This window comes from Phacochoerus africanus, chromosome 5 (assembly GCF_016906955.1).
Source record: "Phacochoerus africanus isolate WHEZ1 chromosome 5, ROS_Pafr_v1, whole genome shotgun sequence".
Classification (NCBI taxonomy): Eukaryota; Metazoa; Chordata; class Mammalia; order Artiodactyla; family Suidae; genus Phacochoerus; species Phacochoerus africanus.
In genome coordinates, this window is record NC_062548.1 from 30199737 (window position 1) to 30215529 (window position 15793).

At 48.0% G+C, this 15793-nt stretch overlaps 1 protein-coding gene and 1 non-coding gene across 5 annotated transcripts in view; both read right to left on the bottom strand.

Annotated features, from left to right (window-relative positions):
* The window catches only part of TMC5 (transmembrane channel like 5), an 83378-nt gene extending 79106 nt beyond the window's left edge, over positions 1 to 4272 (bottom strand). For all 4 annotated transcript variants that reach the window (XM_047780396.1, XM_047780395.1, XM_047780394.1 and 1 more), the window contains exon 1: positions 4145 to 4272. The gene's annotated coding sequence lies outside the window, so the exon portion shown is untranslated. The remainder of the gene's footprint in view (positions 1 to 4144) is intronic.
* Positions 4273 to 5531: 1259 nt separating this feature from the next.
* LOC125128587 (U6 spliceosomal RNA) lies at positions 5532 to 5633 on the bottom strand. Its single transcript, XR_007135286.1, has one exon. It is a non-coding gene; the product is annotated as a U6 spliceosomal RNA (small nuclear RNA).
* Positions 5634 to 15793: the final 10160 nt, after the last annotated feature.

Sequence of the window (15793 nt, forward strand, 5' to 3'; positions counted from 1 at the left end):
TCTTCATGGATACTAGTCAGATTTGTTTCTGCTGCGCCACAATGGGAACTCCTCAATCATTCTTGAGGTCAAAGAGGCCTCCCCAGCTACACATGTGCAGAAAGGCTCATTGGGGTTCAAAAAGGGAGGGGATGCCATGCCACAATAAGTTGTACTAACCTCCCATAATCCCTCATGCTGGACTCCCTATTGGCTAAAAGTTGCACACACTTATCGATTGGGGAGGGCCCTGGATCCAATCAAGTGTGAGAAATAAAACAAGACAGTTGGCCAGAGGACAACAAAGACCCAGAAGAACTGCCTCTACATAGGTGATTTAAATCACCCCTTTTGCAGTTCCCCCTGTGACTCAGCAGGTTAAGAACCTTACATAGTTCTGAGAGGATGCGGGCTTGATCCCTGGCCTCACTCAGTGGGTTAAAGATCCGGCGTTGCCACCAGCTGCAGTGTAGGCTTCAGATGCGGCTTGGATCCTGCCTTGCTGTGGCTGTGGCATAGGCCGACAGCTGCAGCTCCCATTCGACCCCTAGCCTGGGAACTTCCATATGCGCAGGTGCTGGTGTGGCCTTAAAAAAAAAATTTTTTTTTTTAATAAATCGGAGTTCCCATGGTGGCGCAGTGGGTAACGAATCCAACTAGGAACAATGAGGTTGCAGGTTCAATTCCTGGCCTCGCTCAGTGGGTTAAGGATCTGGCATTGCCGTGAGCTATGGTGTAGGTCTCAGACGCGACTCAGATCCTGAGTTGCTGTGGCTGTGGTGTAGGCCAGCAGTCGCAGCTCCAATTTGACCCCTAGCCTGGGAACTTCCATATGCTGCAGGTGTGGCCCTAAAGAGCAAAACAAAAAAACAGCAACCAAAAAAAAAAAAAAAACACACAGAGGATGGCAGCAGAAATGGAAATACATGGACAGTTCTGAGAAAGGACAGCTGTGTCATTGGGCTCTTTATTAATTTCCCTTAACTTCCTCAGCTTTATAATAGAGATAATTCTAACTACAGAAGTGGCTGATGTTTATCATGACTTTGTTCTTATAGGAATGTTGATTATATTTAATGTCCATGGTAGCCCTGTGAGTTTTGAGTATTACAGTCATCCTTTTATAGATGATCATTTGAAGTACAGAGAGGTTAATTACTTGGCTTAAGGTCACAGAGCTAGGAAGTGGCAGAGGCAGGACTGGAACCCAGGCAGTCTGGCTCAGAGCCCAGGTTCATAGATCACTAGAGCTGTGGCTTCGCACAATGCCTGGCACAGAGTCAGCAGAATAGATGTTAAGGACTCTGATTCCACTAAAAGGCGGGGATCTCTGCCCCCACCAAGTGCCCACGTCAAAGGAAGGGGAGAGCACAGCCCTTTCCACCCCGTGTCAGCTTTACTGTCCCCAGAAACTGCCCTGACGCACTTTAGGGCAGTACTTGTCCTATCAGAACACACGGCTTTCCAAGGATTTAACGGCTGGACACCCCTAGAAGGAAACACTCTAGACAAGAAGGGGTTCAAGGGAAGGGTACTTTATGTCATCCTCCTTGGAGAGTTGAACCTGCACATCGACAGATCCAAAGGCCAGGAATAGAAAGAGCATCACACATCAAATAATATGAGCAAAAACACCTGCCATTTACCGCGTGCCAGACACTATGTCAAATGCTTTCTCTCTCTCTCTCTTTTTTTTTTTTTTTTTCTTTTTAGGGCTGCACCCAAGGCATATGGAGGTCCCGAGGCTAGGGGCTGAGTCAGAGCTGCAGCTGCCAGCCTACACCACAGTCACCGCCACAGGGGATCCGAGCCCCATCTGCAACCTACACCAGAGCCAAAGCATGGCAACGCCTGATCCTTAACCCACTGGGTTGGCGCCAGGGATCAAACCTGCATCCTCATGGCTATTACTCAGGTTCGTTACCGCTGAGCCACATCGGCAACTCCTCAGATGCTTTCGAGACAGTTCAGATTATGCCTCCAACAATCCTGTGAGGTCCTATTATCGTGCCCATTCAACAGATGAGGGAACTGAGGCTCGCAAAGCAACATGCCAGAGTCCCAGAGCTGGGAGTTACTTTGAGATGATCCTTGAACGGAGGTCTAGGTAGAATAACCACCACACAACTATCCTTGCAACCTGACATCCTCCTCCCAAAAGCTGCAGCAAGGAATCAACTGAAGCAGAGAGGACTTAGTGCCCCTTTTGTCGAACAAAAGGACACAGGTCCTTGTGACCCCCTCCCTGCACGATGGATGGACAGCGGGAGGCAGGGTCACACCCTTCCCTCTGCCCTGGGCACGGGGGCTTCCCAGGAATATTCCAGAGGCCAGACAAGGGTCTGGTCCTGTGGACTACACAGCAAGCAGGAAAGCTCCTTGGGTCCCCCTGCCCCAGTGCCTCCTGGAAATGGACTCTCCTGCTGTGCCAGCCCCTCCACTCTGTACTGGGCAGACAGCATTTACTGTAGCTTATGTTTATTGCCAGGCACTGGTCTGAGAGCTTTATCTTTATTTCATCCAGACAAAAATGATATGGGGTCAATACCATCATTCTCCTCATTTTCTGGATTAGGAAACTGAGCACAGAAGAACTAAGTAACTTGTCACACTCATACTAGAAGGTGACGGAACCTGGATTGGACATCGGACCACAAAGACTTTACGGTCAACTAGACCTGTGTTCAAATGTCAGCTTCTCTACCAGCCACCACTAGGACGTCCCCCAGCTGACCCCTCAGTTGACCTAACCTCTCTGAACCTCAGTCGCCTCATCATGACTGTTGTCAGGATAAAAAGTAATATATGTGCCTTATTCATATGACAAGAACGTATGTATGTATGTATTTTTGGTTTTTTAGGGCCATACTCGTGACATATGGAGGTTCCCAGGCTAGGGGTCGAATTGGAGCTGCGACTGCTGGCCTACACCACAGCCACAGCAACTCAGGATCCAAGTCACGTCTGAGATCTACACCACAGCTCAAGGCAAAGCCGAATCCCCAAGGCTGGGATCTAACTGAGATCCTCATGGATCCTAGTCGGGGTCATTAACTGCTGAGCCACAAAGGGAACTCCCAACAAGTATTTATTAGGCATCTACTATGTACCAGGTGCTGAGGATATATCTGCAAACAAAACAGAGGGAAAAAAAAATCCTACCCTTGTGACATGAACACACCAGCAGGAAGGCACTTGTGTGTTAGCTCAGTTAATCCTCATAATAACCCACAGGTTAGCTACTGTTACAGCCATTTCACAGGTAGGAAGACGGGGTCTCTGTTTACTCCTGCCTCCCCTTCATCCTTCTAGTAAATAGTGGGACCTGGATTAGACATTGACGTCCAGTCTCTGGAGTTTGACTTCCTGGTTTCAAATCCTGCTAGTTCCTTCTGATCGCTGTGTACAAGGTATTCCATTTGTCTAGGTCTGAATCGTGGGGAAAATGGGACCAGGAGATTATCCCAGGGGAAATAACAAAATCTACCTTCTAGGAAGCACTTCTTGACTTCCCATCCGTCACACAGAAGGCTCACCGAAACCCTATGAGGGACGTCCCATGTCCCCCCCCCCCCCTTTTTTTAAACAGAGGTGGAAAGTGGAGCCCAGAGAGGGTAGGTAATTTAACTAAAGGTGCACAGCGCACACACAGAGTGACTTCACAGCCCGGACTCTCTAACACCCCCTCCCCCCGCTCCCCGCCACTATCACGCAGAGAGGTCTGCGGGTCTGGCAAGGTTGACTGAGCGCGGGATAAAGCCGTGTACTGATCCTTTCCTTCCGGCCCCTGCGCGGCCCGCTGCCCGAGGCGGGGGTGCGTGGCGCGCGCTCCTTGGAAGCTTTCCTAGCGCAGGAGATCCGCGGGCGGCGGCCGGGAGCTGGAGCCACCGTCTCGGTCCCCCGGCTCCCCGATGCCCGCCCCCGGATGTTCTCCCCCGAGAGAACCACCATCCACCCCAGCGCGTTCCCGCTCCCCGCCACCGCTGCCACCCCGGGCCACGTCATAGCAGCCCCGCGCTGGGGACACACACCGCTGGGGCGCCGCGTTCTTCCCATCCATCCCCTCTCGGAGCCGGGAGTGGGCTCCTCTACGCCGCCGCAATTCGGCGGATACCTGGGAAAGCAGCCCCACCGCCTGCCCCGCGACCAGGCAAGCCCGCCTTACCTCCGACCTGCGTTTGCGTCCCCGGCTCCTGGCGCCCTGATCGCCGCCCTTTGGGCCTGCCCGTCGGGCGCATCGGCGACCCCAGCCGGGGAGCCAGTAGGCTGCGCGTCCCGGCACCCGCGCTGGACTTCCTGCCTGGAGGGCCGATCGTTTTCTTCGTGGAATCGAGCCAGGCTCCTGCGCGTGTTGCTTTAGCACACCTGTTGGCATCCGAGACCTCTATTCACTGCCTGAGTCTGCCTTCATTTTTTCCTTCCATTGAGCAAACCTTAGCAAGCGCCCACCAGATGCCAGCGCGCCAGTTGGGGACCTGGAGGGCGCAGGGGCTAGGGCTGCGTTCTCCACGATGGCCGCATGTGGTATTGAGCACTTGAAATTGTGGCTTCAACGACTGAGATGTGTCTAAGCCACAGGACTGAAGAAAAAATTTCAAAACATTCACTAACAAGAATTAAATTGAATATTAAAATGATATTATTTCAGACATAGCTTTTAGAAAAAAATGAATATTAAAATTAAATTCAGAATTTCCTGGTGGCTCAATGGGTCCTGCATTGTCACTGCTGTGGGGCCGGGGTAATCCCTGCCCCAGAACTTCTGGGATTTCTGCATGCCCTTGGAAGCCCAGCCAATAAATGAAATGAAATAATAAAATGAAATAAAATAAAAATGTTTCTGTTGTGGCTCAACCAGCTAAGAACCTGACTAGTATCCATGAGGATGCAGTTCCACCCCTGGCCTCACTCAGTGGGTTAAGGATCCAGCATTGCTGCAAGCTGCTGCATAGGTCACAGATGCGTCTGGGATGCAGTGTTGCTGTGGCTGTGGTGTAGGTCAGTGGCTGCAGCTCCAACTGGACCCCTAGCCCAGGAACTTCTATATGTTGGCAGGTGGAGCCCTACAAATACATACATACATAAATAAGCTCACCTGTTGCTCCTTTTCTAAAATAGAGCTAAGAAAAAATTTTTTAAGTTTTCTCCTATTATATTTCTCTTGGAGAGTGCTGGCTGATCTTGAGCAGGAACCCGTAGGGTAGTCCCAGTTCTCCATTCTGGAATCGATTCAGCCTTTTCTTCTTTTTTCTTTCTTTCTTTCTTTCTTTTTTTTTTTTCTGTCTTTTTAGGGCCACAACCATGACAGATGGAGGTTCCCAGGCTAGGGGTCCAATCGGAGCTGTAGCGACCGGCCTACGCCAGAGCCACAGCAACGCCAGGTCCCAGCTGCATCTGTGACCTACACCACAGCTCATGGCAACACCGGATCCCTAACCCACTTCGCGAGGCCAGAGATCAAATCTGCACCTTCATGGATACTACTCAGATTCATTTCTGCTGAGCCACGACCGCAACTCCAATTCAGCCCTTTCTTTTCCTTTTTTCTTTTTGAAAATATGGAACGCTTCATATTTGCATGTCATCCTTGCACAGGGGCCATGCTAATCTTCTCTGTATCGTTTCACTTTTAGTATATGTACTGCTAAGAGAGCAGCAATTCAGCCCTTTCTTATTTCCTTCAGGAAACATCTGGGGAAGACCTAGCAAGCACCAGGCATGGCACTTGGGTTAGATGGCAAACTCAAGGGCTCCCGGGTGAAATCTGAAACTGGCCCTGGTACATGGAGGGCAAGACAAAGCCAAAGAGGCAGTCATGCCAGATTGGTAGGTGGCAGGGCTAATAAACAAGGGACTTTACTTATCAGGCTTGTCTCGGATGCAGCAGGAGTAGATCTCTGCCTGTGCCCAGCAGAATCTTTAGTTTATAGTCACATTTCCTATCCAGAAGTTCTCAACAGCATCTTTCTCTGTCAAGGTTGCCTTCTCCAAACTGACTCCCACCGTGGGAAGGGTGGGGAGAATGTACATTCCAAGGATCGGGGAGGGGCCAGGAACCCCTGATTGCCTGAGGCTGAGTGTCTGGTCATCTAGCGGTCACGGCCTCTCCATGACCTCCTCCAACAAGCGGACTCTGGGGGAACAGAGTAGTGAGCAAAGCAGATACTGCCAGTGGCTTCGTAGAGTTGACCAGTCAGTTGAGAAATGTCTATTAAATAACATGTACAGGGACCAGAAAAGCAACCTAAGGAGTGGGGGGAAATAGTTTGCAAATCACGTGTCTGATTAAGAGTTAATACCCAGAATATATGAAGAACTTCTACCATGCAACTACAACCAAAAAAAAAAAAAAAAATCAAATAGCCAGGGTTTTTTTGTTTTGGGTTTTGAGTTTTTTGGGGGCTTTTTTGGTTGTTGTTTTTTGTTTGTTTGTTTTGCCTTTTATGGCCACACCTGCGGCATATGGAAGTTCCCAGGCTAGGGACTGAATCGGAGCTGCAGCTGCCGGTCTGCGCCACAGCCACGGGGGATCCAAGCCACGTCTGCAACCTACACCACATCTCACAGCAATGCTGGATCCTCAACCCACTGAATGAGGCCAGGGTTCGAACCTGCATCCTCATGAATACTACTCAGATTCGTTTCCACTGTGCAACAGTGGGAACTCTAGATAGCCAGATTTTTTAATGGGCAAAGGATTAAATAGGCATTTCTCTACGGAAGGTATAAAAATGACAAGCACATGAAAATATGCTCAACATCACTAATCATTAGAGAAAACCAAAACCACAATGAGATATCACCTCATATCTATTAGGATGGCTACTTATCAAAAAAGAGCAACAACAACAACCACAGAAAACAAGTGTTGATGAGGAATCTAAAGAAATCTAGAGTTCCTATTGTGGCTCAGTGGTTAACAAATCCGACTAAGAACCATGAGGTTGCGAGTTCGATCCCTGGCCTTGCTCAGTGGGTTAAGGATCCAGTGCTGCCGTGAGCCGTGATGCAGGTCGAAGACACAGCTCGGATCCTGCGTTGCTGTGGCCATGGTATAGGCCAGCAGCTGGAGCTCCCGTGGGACCCCCTAGCCTGGGAACTTCCATATGCTGAAGGTGTGGCCCTAAAAAGCAAAAAAAAAAAAAAAAAAAAAAGGAAAAGAAAAAAGAAAATATGGTATATACACACAGTGGAATATGGTGCAACCTTAAAAAGGAGGGAATTATATCAGTGTCGTGTAATAACCTATAATAGAAAAGAATCTGAAAAAGTATATATCTGTATCCATCCATATAGATAGATACACAACTCAGTGATATCAAACTGAATCACTTCGCTGTACATCTGAAACATCGTAGACCAACCATCCTTCAGTTAGAAAAATATACATGAGGACAAGAAAAAAAAAGAAGGAAATTCGGACACATGCAACAGTATAGATGGACCTGGAGGACAGGATGTTGAGTGAAATAAACCAGTTACAAAAGGGCACACAGTGTAACATTCTACTCACAGAGTGTGTCTAAAGACATCAAAATCATAGAAACAAAATAGAAAGGGGTGGGGGGGTGAGCGGAAGAGAGAGAAGGAGTTGGCGTTTGGCAGGAATAGACTTTCAATTTTATAGGATGAAAAAGTTCCAGAAATCTGTTTAGAAACAATGTGAATATATGGAACACTACTGACCTATAGGCTTAAAAAAGGGTTAGGATGGCCACTTGGAAATTCCCTGGTGGGGTGCAGTGGATTAAGAACCAAGTTCTGGGAGTTCCCGTCGAGACTCAGGGGTTAACAAACCCGACTAGCATCGAGGAGGACGCAGGTTTGATCCCTGGCCTCACTCAGTGGGTTAAGATCCGGTGTTGCCCTGAGCTGTGGTGTGGGTCACAGACGTGGCTGGGATTCTGTGGTGCTGTGCCTGTGGTGTAAGCCGGCAGCTACCAGCTCCCATTGGACCCCCTAGCCTGGGAACCTCCATATGCTGCAGGTGCAGCCCTAAAAAGACCAAAAAAAAAAAAAAAGAAAGAATCCAGTGTGGTCAGTGCAGTGACTCAGGTTTGATCCCTGGCCTGGGAACTTCCACATGCCAAAAAAAAAAAAAAAGCTAAGATGTTAATTTTTTTTTTCTGTCTTTTTGTTGTTGTTGTTATTGTTGTTGTTGTTGCTATTTCTTGGGCCGCTCCCTCGGCATTTGGAGGTTCCCAGGCTAGGGGTTGAATCGGAGCTGTAGCCACGGCCTACACCAGAGCCACAGCAACTCGGGATCCGAGCCGCGTCTGCAACCTACACCACAGCTCACAGCAACGCCGGATCGTTAACCCACTGAGCAAGGCCAGGGACCGAACCCGCAACCTCATGGTTCCTAGTCGGATTCGTTAACCACTGCGCCACAACAGGAACTCCTAAGATGTTAATTTTAATGTTATATATATTTTACCACAATTTAAAAAACTTTATAATGATGTAAATGCAGTGGTGATTATTGCAAGCAAGGTGGTATGTGGAAGTTCCTGGATCAGGGATTAAACCCAGACTCCAACAGCAACCCCAGCCACTGCAGTTATAATGCCAGGTCCTTAACCCACTGAGCCACAAGGAAACTCCTGAGTTAATTTTACATAGTGAAATTCTCTGGAACTGTCCTGCTTGGTGGTAGAATTAATGATAATGACAAGTGAAAATTAATCCACTTAAATAATTACTTAAAGTCAATGTTAAGTACAGAGATTCTATTTTGGGGGGTTTTGTTTTTGTTTTTTGGCTGCATCCATGGCATGGCATGTGTATCCACTATACCCTAAGTAAGTTTTATTTTATTTAACAAGCTATCTAAGTGCTATTATTGTTTATTATTTTAAATAAAAAAAAATTGGGTGTTCCCTTTTGGCTCAGCAGTCTAAGAACACAACACAGACTCTGTGAGGATGCAGGTTCGATCCCTGGCCTCTCTCAGTGGGTTAAGATTCTGGTGTTGCTGTGACTGTGGCGTAGGCCTGCAGCTGTATTTCCGATTCAACCCCTAGCCTAAGAACTTCCATATGTCGTGAGTGTGGTCCCAAAAATAAAAGAAAGGAAAAAAAAAGAAGTAGCTGCCTACAGTGGCTTGGGCGGCAGTAGAGGTTCAATCCCCAGCCCCCGGGGAAGTGGATTAAAGGATCTGGTGCTGCTGCAGCTGTGGCACAGGTTGCCTCTGTGGCTTGGAGTCCGTCCCTGGCCTGGGAGTTCCCACGGTGGCTCAGTGGTAACGAATTGACTCGTATCCTTGAGGACACGGGTTCGATCCCTGGCCTCACTCAGTGGGCAAAGGATCCAGTATTGCTGTGCCCTGCTGTGTAGGTTGCAGACAAGGCTCCATTTGATGTTGCTGTGGCTGCAGTGGAGGCTGGCAGCTGTAGCTCTGATTCCACCCCTAGCCTGGGAACTTCCATATGCTGTGGGTGTGGCCCTAAAAAGAAAAAAAAAAAATTCAGTGAGGACCCTACAGCCCATGAATCCTCAGCTTCGTCATCTTCAGCGCCGTCAGCATGCGCTTTAAACGTGTGTACACCGCTTTACAGTCTCCAAACACCTGTTATCACATTTGACACCTACGCAATGCGATGAGAAGGATGCTAGTGAAGAGTCATACTCCACTGCCCCCCCCCCGAAAACTCCAATTTCTCTTTTTTCTTTATTTTTAAATTTTATTTTATTTTTTGGCCATGCCTGAGGCACGTGAAAATTCCCAGGCCAGGGATCAAACCGGCACCACAGCAGTGACCAGAGCCACTGCAGTGAAAACGCTGGGTCCTTACCCTGCTGTGTCACAAGGGAGCTCCCTTTTATTTTTTAATTAAGGTATAGCTGCTGTACAATATTATGTAAGTTACAAATGTACAATAGTGAGTCACAATTTTTAAAGGTTATAAATCATTTATAGTTATTATAACATATTGGCTATCGTCCCCGTGTTGTACGGTGGATCCTTAGAGCTTATTTCATATATAATAATCTGTACCTCCTAATCCCCTCCCCCTCCCCTTTTCCCTCTCCCCACTGGGAACCACTAGTTTGTTCTCTGCTTCCTTTTTTCCACCTGTTCCTTCCTGAGCCAGGGATCAAACTCAAGCCACAGCAGAGGCTGAGGCGCTGCCATGACAACGCTGGATCTTTAACATGTTGTGCCACAAGGGAACTCCCTGCTTTTTTATTTTGTTTTAATTTATTTATTTTGCTTTTTAGGGCCACACCCACAGCATATGGAAGTTCCCAGGCTAGGGGGCGAATCAGAGCTGTATCTGCAGTCTACACCACAGCTCACATCAGATCCCCAACCCACTGAGCAAGGCCGGGAATTGAACCCACATCCTTGTGGATACTGGTCAGATTCATTTCTGTTGCATCACAATAGGAAATCCTCCCTGTTTCTTCTTTATTATATTCACTAGTTTATTGTATTTTTTAGATTCCACATTGAGTGATCTCATATAGTATTTGTCTTTCTCTGACTTATTTCACCTAGCACAATACCCTCCAAACCTAACCATGTTGCTGCAAATGGCAATATTTCGTTCTTTTTTGTGGCTGAGTAGTATTCCATTGTACAGACATACCACATATTCTTTATCCATTTATCTATTGATGGGCACTTATGTTGCTTCCATATCTTGGCTATTGTAAGTAATGCTGCTATGAACTTTGGGGTGCATGCATCTTTTCAAATTAATGGGTTTTTTTTCAGATATATACCCAGGAGTGAGATTGCCCAAACCCCAATTTCTGATGAAGAAACAGATAAAATCAGGGGATTTTTCCAGACCAGTTTACTCAGTGGTAAAAGAACAGTGATTCAACCACATCTTCTGACTCTAATAAAGGCATTTTTTTGTCTTTTTTTTTTTTTAATGACTGCACCCATGGCATATGAAGGTTCCCAGGCTAGGGGTCGAATAGGAGCTGTAGCTGCCAGCCTAAGCCACAGCCACAGCAATGCAGGATCTGAGATGCGTCTGCGACCTACACCACAGCTCACAGCAATGCCAGATCCTTAACCCACTGTGCAAGGCCAGGGATTGAACCGGAGTCCTCATGGATACTAGTAGGGTTCATTAACCACTGAGCCATGACAGGAACTCCTGATAAAGGCATTTTTATCTGACGCAGAAAGGCTGTGTGTGCAGTGGTTAGTCATGCAAGCCATGAAAGTTGTACAGAAAAGACTTTGAAACTTGCCTCCACCACTCCCTAGATGTGTGATACGAAGAAAGTTGCTAGCCCTCTCTGTACTTTCATTTTCTCAATCACCAAATGGGCTAATAATAGTACCCACCTCATAGGGTTGTTTTGAGGGTTGAATGAGATGAGATCTGGAATGTCTAACCGAGCCTCAACAGGAACTCCTAAAGTGTTGTTGTTTTTTTTTTATTCTATGTTTTTTGTTTATTGCTTTTTAGGGTCACACCTGCAGCATATCAAAGTTCCCCGGCAAGGGTTGGAATTGGAGCTATAGCTGCTGGCCTACACCACAGCCACAGCAATTTGGGATCCGAGCCGTGTCTTCGATCTACACCACAGCTCCCGGCAACGTGGGATCTCAGCCCCACTGATCAAGGCCAGGGATCGAACCCAAATCCTCACGGATACTAGTCGGGCTCAGTTACCCCTGAGCCACAATGAGAATTTCCCTCAGGTATGTTCTTGAATTGCTCCCAATTGTGCCCAGATTTCTTCAGCGAACCTGATGTAGGGGGACTGGAAAGTATGACACCATCTATTTTTGAGGCGGTGAAACTAAGGCGCTTGGTCACAAAAGGGATTTGACTCAGGGCTTTGGGAAAGAGTGGCTCTGAAACTTCCTTAGGAACCAGAAGCAGGCTCCCCAGGGGCAAAGCAGAGCTGTTGCCACCCACTGGAGCATTCATTATATTCAAGACACAACTGTATTCTGCTGTCTCCCGAGAATATGGTGTTTACAAACTGCAGGGATGCTTGCAATGAATACAAACACAGCCAGGGAGCCTCCAGGAACACGAATTACGCTTAACCCAAAGGCTGTGATCCGCTCATACTCGCCTCACCTGCGCCCCCTTGTGGACAGTCTCCGCAGGCTGTCCAGAGGTGCGCCTGCGGGAATGGGAGCAAACGCAGACCAAGTACCTCTGGCTGGGAGCCCACTCCGCAGAGCACTTGACATCGTGGATGACCTCATTTAACATCCCTGTGAAGTGGCTTGACAAATATGGAGGCTGAGGGATGGAGACAAACAAAGAAAAATGAAACTTGCCCAAAGACACCCCACCAGGAAGCATCAGAGCCAGCAAAGAGAAGCCAGGCGTGTTCTGATCTTGGAGCTTACAGACATTCCCCAATATCGCACAGTAGCCTTGAAACGGGGTCAAGCCAAGTGACCTATTTGGGGATCAAACTTTGTCACCAGTTCATTATCCCATCCCCATGGAATTATAAATTATGAAAACATCTGCCACCCCCCCCAAAAAAAATCTCCCAATGGTTAGGAACTGGGGTGTGGGGTGGGACTGTAGGTTGTCATCTAAACGCAATGACATAACAAACTTTTTTTTTTTAACACCAATTTCATTTCTTCTTCTTCTTCCTTTTTTTTTTTTGTCTTTTTGTCTTTTTGCCTTTTCTAGGGCTGCACCCGAGGCATATGGAGGTTCCCAGACTAGGGGTCTAATCAGAGCTGTAGCCGCTGGCCTACACCACAGCCACAGCAACATAGGATCTGAGCTGCATCTGTGACCTACACCACAGTTCACGGCAACGCTGGTTAAGTGGGATCCTTAACCCACTGAGTGAGACCAGGAACTGAACCCGAGTCCTCCTGGGTACTAGTTGAGTTCATTACCACTGAGCCGCAGGAGGAACTCCTACAGTGAAATTCTCTCTCTCTCTTTTTTTTTTTTTTTTTTGGTTTTTAGGGCCACACCCATGGCATATGGAGTTTCCCAGACTAGGGGTCAAATTGGAGCTGGAGCCGCCAGGCTACACCACAGCCACACTAACGCCAGATCCTTAACCCACTGAGCAAGGCCAGGGATTGAACCCACATCCTCATGGACACTAGCTGGGTGTGTTACTGTTGAGCCACAATGGGAACTCCTGCTTGTTTCCAATGACACAGAAACAAGAATAAAAACTAACATCTCTCTTCATACTCTACCCTGTTTCTCTCTCCAGAAGTAACCGCTTTTAGGCTGACAGTGCCGGGAAGCAAACCTGTGCCTCCACAGTGACCTGAGCACTGCAGTCTGACTCTTAACCCACTGCACCACAGCAGGAACTCCTGTGCCTTCAACTTCTAACAGGCAGAACAGTTCTCAGAGTTTTTGGAGAATCTGCTTCCCAGAGCATTATTATTGTTATTATTATTATTATTATTATTATTATTATTGCTGCTGCTGCTGTTGTTTTTGTACAAATTAAAAACAGTTTTATTGGAGTTCCCACTGTGGCTCAGTGGGTTAAGGATGTGGCATTGCTGCAAGCCATGGTGTAGGTCGCAGAGGTGGCTCAGATCCCTCGTTGCTGTGGCTGCAGTGTAGGCCCACAGCTGAAGTTCTGAGTCAACCCTGAGCCTGGGGACGTCCATATGCCATAGGGGGAGCAGTAAAAAGAAGAAACACAAACAATTTCCTTAAATATCCTTTGTTTCTCCTTCAGGAGATGTCAGAGGGGCCCGGGTCCTGACTTGCAGCACACAGCCTGTTCTGGAAGCAAACAAACCACTGCAGATTCCAGGAAGAACCTATCAGCCACCAAAGGGGTCATGTCTCAAGTCTGTTCTAACTCTGATGTCCTGGGATTTCTGCTGTGGAAACAACTTGTGTCACGTGCGAGAAGTGTCTCCCCACGGCAGCTCCAGGAGGCTGGTGTCTTCAGCATCTGCGCTTGGACTGAGGCGGGTCCAGATCTGCTAGGAGGCTTGACCAGAGCATCTGACAGAAGATCCGCAGGAATCAAGGGTGGTTCATACGGCCTCCGCAGACAGCCGGCACTTGTTTCCCGGGTAATAATCCTGTTTGGCTCAAATCAAATTCCCTTCCTCTTCTTCTCTATCTCCTGTCTTTTTAGAGCCACAGCCGAGGGATATGGAGGTTCCCAGGCTAGGGGCTGAGTCAGAGCGGTAGCCGACGTCCTACACCACAGCCACAGCAACAGCAGATCCAAGCTGCCTCTATGACCTACACTGAAGCTTGGGGCTACGCTGGATCCTTAATTCACTGAGCAAGGTCAGGGATTGAACCCACATCCTCATTGGATACTCGTCAGGTTCTTAACCCATTGAGTACAACCGAGAACGCTTCCCTTTTTTCCTTCTTAACTTGATTGTTAATTGTCTTTTTTTGGCTGCACTCGAGGATGTGTAGAAATTTCTGGGCCAGGGATCGAACCTGTGCCACAGCAGCAACCTAAGCCCCTGGAGTGTCAATGCTGGATCCTTTACCCACTGTGCCACCAGGGAACTCCTTAGTTAACTGAATTTTCATTGGTATTCTCTTGGCGTAGTTGGCAGGATATCAGAGACACCCGCCAGGGTGAGTCTACCCTGAACCCGTGTTTGGTACCACCAGGAGCCCGTTGAGCCCCACCTGCCTCTCCGAACTTCTCCCCATTGGTGAGTTCTGATAGAAGAACATTATTGCTTTAAGTGATGTCCTGAATTGTGCCTGAGCTGTTTTCCTCAGGATTTTAAGTCCTAAGGGGACTGTACATTTCCTTGGCAGGGACCAGAGGGAACATTGTTGTGGACTGGGTTGGCTGTCTTTCTTTCTTCCTTTTTTTTATTTGGCTTAAATTGGAAAGATTATGCATATATGTTTGCTAGTGAAATGAGAGACTGAGTCTGCTCAGCATGGGAGAAAAAGAGACATCCTCTCTTTCCAGGCACAAGGCACTCTCAGGTGATGAAGAACCTAGCAGAAATGTCTGAGGATCAATCCTCAGGAGGCGTAGTGGTCTCACAGAGGATCCCACTAAAACCATTAAGTAAATTCTGCAGGAATTCCCGCTGTGGCTCAGTGGTAATGAACCTGACTGGGATCCATGAGGATGCGGGCTTGATCCCCCGCCTCCTCGCTCCATGGGTTAAGGATCTGGCTTTGCAGTGAGCTGTGGTGTAGGTCGGTAGCTACAGCTCTGATTCGACCCCTAGCCTGGGGACTTCCATATGATGTGGGTGCCTCCCTAAAAAGACAAAACAACAACAAATAATCTGCTCACCTGAGGGGCATAATAAAGGCTGATCACCTAGTGCCCTGAGCACCCATGGCAGTTGAGGCTGTCAAAAGGAGAAAGCAAGACCTGTCAGACAGTGGAACTGACCCGAAGCTTACTCCGAGGGCAGCTAGACTCAGAAGCAGCACAGATTTTGTTAGGGAACCATTGACCGGAACTGCCCACCTTGACTAGGCATGATGGTAGCTGCTGGCAGGAGTTCTCTCACAGCAGGAGGCCCTGATAAGGAACAAGGTGCAGCCCTGAAAACTAATTGGGGGGATGCAGGAGGGGCCAATAGATGAGGTTAAGATGATTAACTTCCCAGGATCCTTGGCGCTGGAATCCATCTTGGCTGAGAGGTGCATGTAACCACCAGGAAGGAGCCTAAGCCACGCCAAGTATGAGCTGAGCAAGATGATCCCGCGTTGCTGTGGCTGTGGTGTAGGCCAGCAGCTATGGCTCCAATTAGACCCCTAGCCTGGGAACCTCCATATGCTGCAGGAGCGGCCCTAGAAAAGGCAAAAAGACCAAAAAAAAAAAAGCTCAGAAATAAATCTATACACATATGGTCAATTAATCTATGACAAAGGAGGAA